Raw genomic sequence first — 7,204 nt, forward strand, 5'->3', positions numbered from 1 at the left:
GTACTTCTTTCATTTATTAGTCATATTTGAAAACAGCTCGTCTTTTTCATTTATTCTCTTGATGCTCTGTCAGCAAGCATACTATGTGTGATAACCTTGAGTTCTTTGGAATGTGTTTAGACTAGCATTTTGTTTTGGCTACAGAGATGGGACGAGAGAGAGTGTGGTGGGATCGGGAAGAGAGACCATTTTGGCTGTGCGGGATAGAAGGTTCTAGGGTTAGACTGGTCTCAATCTAAAATGTATATTGTCGGAGCTTTGAGAATATATACAACAAAATACCTATTCTGTCTCTGGTGGTTTTTCAACTGAGCTTTAAGTGTCGGAAAGAACTTGGGAGCGAATTGTGACTTGAATTCCCTGGGAGGAACAACCGGTCCAAAAACGCAACAAATTGGGGGCTCGTCCGGGATAATATTCTATTACTATGTGTAGTATATGTTTTACTGTTATAATTGACATTTTATTATTTAACCAGCATTAAAGTAAATATTTTCATGGCTGCTCACCAGAAACCGAATATTTCTGTTGAAATACATGTTTTACTCTTATATTTTACTTCAAATTGTATTATTTAACCAGCATTTAAGTAAATATTTTCTTATCTACGTATCAGAAACCCAATATTTGTGTTGAAATACATTTCTTTTACTATGTGTAGTATGTTTTACTGTTATAATTAAGTTAAAATTGTAGTATTTAACCAGCATTTAAGTAAATATTTTCATATCTACTCACCCAATACATAATATTTTTGTTTAATATACATTTCTATGTTATGAGTAATATATGTTTTACTGCTATAGTCAACTTCAAATTGTAGTATCTAACCAGCATTAATGTAAATATTTTCATATCTACCCACCAGAAACCTAATATTTGTGTTGAATTACATTTCTATTACTATGTGTAATATATGTTTTACTGTTATAGTTGACATTTTATTATTTAACCAGCATTAAAGTAAATATTTTTATGTCTGCTCACCAGAAACCTAACATTTCTGTTGAAATACATGTTTTACTCTTATAGTTAACTTCAAATTTTATTATTTAACCAGCATTTAAGTAAATATTTTATTATCTACCCATCAGAAACCTAATATTTGTGTTGAAATACATTTCTATTACTATGTGTAATATATGTTTTACTGTTATAATTGACATTTTATTATTTAACCAGCATTTACGTATATATTTTCATACCTACCCACCAGAAACCTAATATTTTTGTTGAATTACATGTCTGTTCCTATGTGTAATATATGCTTTACTGTTGTAATTAACTTCAAACCAGCATTAACATAAATATTTTTGTATCTACTGACCAGAAACCTAATATTTCTGTTGAATTACATTTCTATGTTATGAGTAATACATGTTTTACCGCTATAATCAACTTCAAATTTTTGTATATAGCCAGCATTTAAGTAAATATTTTCATATTTTCTTACCAGAAACCTAATATTTCTGTTGAAATACATGTTTTACTCTTATAATTAACTTCAAATTGTATTATTTAAGCATCATTTAAGTAAATATGTTCTTATCTATGTCAGGTTCAAACACTGATGACATCTATTAAACAAGACAAGAGGCAAAGAATAAAACAGAGGCAGAATTAAATTTGGACTCAATATTGAGGAGAAACACGGCGACTGTACTCTCTGTACAGTCTTCAACCACGCTCTGCCAAAAGATTGCACTCCTCCTTCTTTATTTGACTTTCTCCCACCACCTGCCCACAGCTGCTTCCAGAGGGAAGTGGGTCGTAAACAGCGTTGCTTTTGGTTACCGAACAGTTCAAAAGAAGAGGTCGTAAAATAGTTCAAAAAGAGTTCCATAAAATAGTTCAAAAAGGGTTCGTGAAATACTTCAAAAAGAGTTCGTCTGGAAATTGGGCAGATCCTGCCATCTGTCCGTTTGAAGTCACAGTGGAGTTTTACGAGCCTTCCTCCTGGTAGGCCCCAAAGACAGCTCCCGTCCTTTTGCTTGGAACTCATTTCATCACAAAGTTTTTTGTGATAACTTACAAACAATTATTCTAACAATCTACCCATCAGAAACCCAATATTTGTGTTGAAATACATTTCTATTACTATGTGTAATATATGTTTTACTGTTATAATTTACATTTTATTATTTAACCAGCATTTACGTATATATTTTCATACCTACCCACCAGAAACCTAATATTTTTGTTGAATTACGTGTCTGTTCCTATGTGTAATATATGCTTTACTGTTGTAATTAACTTCAAATGTTATTATTTAACCAGCATTAACATAAATATTTTTGTATCTACTGACCAGAAACCTAATATTTCTGTTGAATTACATTTCTATGTTATGAGTAATACATGTTTTACCGCTATAATCAACTTCAAATTTTTGTATCTAACCAGCATTTAAGTAAATATTTTCATATTTTCTTACCAGAAACCTCATATTTCTGTTGAAATACATGTTTTACTCTTATAATTAACTTCAAATTGTATTATTTAAGTAAATATGTTCTTATCTATGTCAGGTTCAAACACTGATGACATCTATTAAACAAGACAAGAGGCAAAGAATAAAACAGAGGCAGAATTAAATTTGGACTCAATATTGAGGAGAAACACGGCGACTGTACTCTCTGTACAGTCTTCAACCACGCTCTGCCAAAAGATTGCACTCCTCCTTCTTTATTTGACTTTCTCCCACCACCTGCCCACAGCTGCTTCCAGAGGGAAGTGGGTCGTAAACAGCGTTGCCTTTGGTTGCCGAACAGTTCAAAAGAAGAGGTCGTAAAATAGTTCAAAAAAAGTTCCGTAAAGTAGTTCAAAAAGGGTTCGTGAAATACTTCAAAAAGAGTTCGTCTGGAAATTGGGCAGATCCTGCCATCTGTCTGTTTGAAGTCACAGTGGAGTTTTACAAGCCTTCCTCCTGGTAGGCCCCAAAGACAGCTCCCGTCCTTTTGCTTGGAACTCATTTCATCACAAAGTTTTTTAACAATCTACCCATCAGAAACCCAATATTTGTGTTGAATTACATTTCTATTACTATGTGTAATATATGTTTTACTGTTATAGTTGACATTTAATTATTTAACCAGCATTAAAGTAAATATTTTTATGTCTGCTCACCAGAAACCTAACATTTCTGTTGAAATACATGTTTTACTCTTATAATTAACTTCAAATTTTATTATTTAACCAGCATTTAAGTAAATATTTTATTATCTACCCATCAGAAACCTAATATTTGTGTTGAAATACATTTCTATTACTATGTGTAATATATGTTTTACTGTTATAATTTACATTTTATTATTTAACCAGCATTTACGTATATATTTTCATACCTACCCACCAGAAACCTAATATTTTTGTTGAATTACGTGTCTGTTCCTATGTGTAATATATGCTTTACTGTTGTAATTAACTTCAAACCAGCATTAACATAAATATTTTTGCATCTACTGACCAGAAACCTAATATTTCTGTTGAATTACATTTCTATGTTATGAGTAATACATGTTTTACCGCTATAATCAACTTCAAATTTTTGTATATAACCAGCATTTAAGTCAATATTTTCATATTTTCTTACCAGAAACCTAATATTTCTGTTGAAATACATGTTTTACTCTTATAATTAACTTCAAATTGTATTATTTAAGTAAATATGTTCTTATCTATGTCAGGTTCAAACACTGATGACATCTATTAAACAAGACAAGAGGCAAAGAATAAAACAGAGGCAGAATTAAATTTGGACTCTATATTGAGGAGAAACACGGCGACTGTACTCTCTGTACAGTCTTCAACCACGCTCTGCCAAAAGATTGCACTCCTCCTTCTTTATTTGACTTTCTCCCACCACCTGCCCACAGCTGCTTCCAGAGGGAAGTGGGTCGTAAACAGCGTTGCCTTTGGTTACCGAACAGTTCAAAAGAAGAGGTCGTAAAATAGTTCAAAAAGAGTTCCGTAAAATAGTTCAAAAAGGGTTCGTGAAATACTTCAAAAAGAGTTCGTCTGGAAATTGGGCAGATCCTGCCATCTGTCCATTTGAAGTCACAGTGGAGTTTCACGAGCCTTCCTCCTGGTAGGCCTCAAAGACAGCTCCCGTCCTTTTGCTTGGAACTCATTTCATCACAAAGTTTTTTGTGATAACTTGCAAACAATTATTCTAACAATCTACCCATCAGAAACCCAATATTTGTGTTGAAATACATTTCTATTAGTATGTGTAATATACGTTTTACTGTTATAATGAACTTGAAATGTTAGTATTTAAGCAGCATTAATGTACAGGTAAAAGCCAGTAAATTAGAATATTTAGAAAAACTTGATTTATTTCAGTAATTGCATTCAAAAGGTGTAACTTGTACATTATATTTATTCATTGCACACAGACTGATGCATTCAAATGTTTATTTCATTTCATTTTGATGATTTGAAGTGGCAACAAATGAAAATCCAAAATTCCGTGTGTCACAAAATTAGAATATTACTTAAGGCTAATACAAAAAAGGGATTTTTAGAAATGTTGGCCAACCGAAAAGTATGAAAATGAAAAATATGAGCATGTACAATACTCAATACTTGGTTGGAGCTCCTTTTGCCTCAATTACTGCGTTAATGCGGCGTGGCATGGAGTCGATGAGTTTCTGGCACTGCTCAGGTGTTATGAGAGCCCAGGTTGCTCTGATAGTGGCCTTCAACTCTTCTGCGTTTTTGGGTCTGGCATTCTGCATCTTCCTTTTCACAATACCCCACAGATTTTCTATGGGGCTAAGGTCAGGGGAGTTGGCGGGCCAATTTAGAACAGAAATACCATGGTCCGTAAACCAGGCACGGGTAGATTTTGCGCTGTGTGCAGGCGCCAAGTCCTGTTGGAACTTGAAATCTCCATCTCCATAGAGCAGGTCAGCAGCAGGAAGCATGAAGTGCTCTAAAACTTGCTGGTAGACGGCTGCGTTGACCCCGGATCTCAGGAAACAGAGTGGACCGACACCAGCAGATGACATGGCACCCCAAACCATCACTGATGGTGGAAACTTTACACTAGACTTCAGGCAACGTGGATCCTGTGCCTCTCCTGTCTTTCTCCAGACTCTGGGACCTCGATTTCCAAAGGAAATTCAAAATTTGCTTTCGTCAGAAAACATGACTTTGGACCACTCAGCAGCAGTCCAGCTCTTTTTTTCCTTAGCCCAGGTGAGACGCTTTTCGCGCTGTTTCTTGGTCAACAGTGGCTTGACACGAGGTATGCGGCAGTTGAAACCCATGTCTTTCAAGCGTCTCTTGGTGGTGGATCTTGAAGCACTGACTCCAGCAGCTGTCCACTCCTTCTGAATCTCCCCCACATTTTTGAATGGGTTTTTTTTCACAATCTTGACCAGGGCGCGGTGATCCCTATCGCTTGTACACTTTTTCTGACCACAGTTTTTCCTTCCCTTTGCCTCTCCATTAATGTGTTTGGACACAGAGCTCTGAGAACAGCCAGCCTCTTCAGCAATAACCTTTTGTGTCTTTCCCTCCTTGTGCAATGTGTCGATGGTTGCCTTTTGGACAGCTGTCAAATCTGAAGTCTTCCCCATGTTTGTGTAGGCTTCAGAACTGGACTGAGAGACCATTTAAAGCCCTTTGCAGGTGTTTTGAGTTAATCAGCTGATTAGTTTGTGGCACCAGGTGTCTTCAAAATTCAACCCTTACACAATATTCTAATTTTGTGACACACGGAATTTTGGATTTTCATTTGTTGCCACTTCAAATCATCAAAATTAAATGAAATAAACATTTGAATGCATCAGTCTGTGTGCAATGAATAAATATAATGTACAAGTTACACCTTTTGAATGCAATTACTGAAATAAATCAAGTTTTTCAAAATATTCTAATTTACTGGCTTTTACCTGTATATGTATAGCGTGCAGGTGTACCTAATGTTTAGTCCACATAGGGTGTCATTATTTAGTCTACAACAGCAAAGTAATATCATCTTTTTTATTCCAGTGCAAAGAGTTGATGCCAAGTGGACAGAAGGAAGGAAGGAAGGAAGGAAGGAAGGAAGGAAGGAAGGAAGGAAGGAAGGAAGGAAGGAAGGAAGGAAGGAAGGAAGGAAGGAAGGAAGGAAGGCGAGTGAGACGTCACCAAGTACTTCTCCTAAAGTGTCCAGCATGCAGGTGTTCAGGTGTTCAGCTACAGAAAAAGAAAAGACAAAGCCAAGGTGTCAAACAAGCTAAAGATGGCGTCCAGGAAGAATGTCCGTCATATAATCCTGCTCTCTACATGATCCTGGACTCTACATGATCCTGGACTCTACATGATCCTGGAGTCTACATGATCCTGGTCTCTACATGATCCTGCTCTCTACATGATCCTGCTCTCTACATGATCCTGGACTCTACATGATCCTGCTCTCTACATGATCCTGGTCTCTACATGATCCTGGTCTCTACATGATCCTGCTCTCTACATGATCCTGGACTCTACATGATCCTGTTCTCTACATGATCCTGGTCTCTACATGATCCTGGACTCTACATGATCCTGGACTCTACATGATCCTGCTCTCTACATGATCCTGGACTCTACATGATCCTGGTCTCTACATGATCCTGCTCTCTACATGATCCTGCTCTCTACATGATCCTGGACTCTACATGATCCTGCTCTCTACATGATCCTGGACTCTACATGATCCTGGACTCTACATGATCCTGGTCTCTAACCACTTGGTCTACTCAGCAGTTTACCAGGACAGCAACAAAACACAACACTTTCTTTCCATATGAACACAAATGTGAGTATGCAAATGAATCCTAGCTGGAACTACTCATGACTCATACGCATAACAACCAAATCATAGTTTCGATATACAGTATGTATACAATTTGTACGTGTGTGTATATATATATATATATATATATATATATATATAAAAATGTAAACTTATGTGTATGTATATATATATATTAAATATATATATATATATATATATATATATATATATATATATATATATATATATACATACATATATATATATATATATATATATATATATATATGTGTGTGTGTGTGTATATTAGAGATGCGCGGATAGGCAATTATTTCATCCGCAACCGCATCAGAAAGTCGTCAACCATCCGCCATCCACCCGATCAGAACCGCACCCGCCCGCACCCGCCCGTTGTTATATATCTAATCTAGACGA

At 35.8% G+C, this 7,204-nt stretch overlaps 1 protein-coding gene across 1 annotated transcript in view; it reads left to right on the top strand.

The window, feature by feature from the left end:
- shc2 (SHC (Src homology 2 domain containing) transforming protein 2) overlaps positions 1 to 6,075 on the top strand; it is a 69,582-nt gene extending 63,507 nt beyond the window's left edge. Inside the window, exon 13 of the mRNA XM_072914593.1 lies at positions 6,001 to 6,075. The gene's annotated coding sequence lies outside the window, so the exon portion shown is untranslated. The remainder of the gene's footprint in view (positions 1 to 6,000) is intronic.
- Positions 6,076 to 7,204: the final 1,129 nt, after the last annotated feature.

This window comes from Nerophis lumbriciformis, linkage group LG14 (assembly GCF_033978685.3).
Source record: "Nerophis lumbriciformis linkage group LG14, RoL_Nlum_v2.1, whole genome shotgun sequence".
NCBI classification, from domain to species: Eukaryota; Metazoa; Chordata; class Actinopteri; order Syngnathiformes; family Syngnathidae; genus Nerophis; species Nerophis lumbriciformis.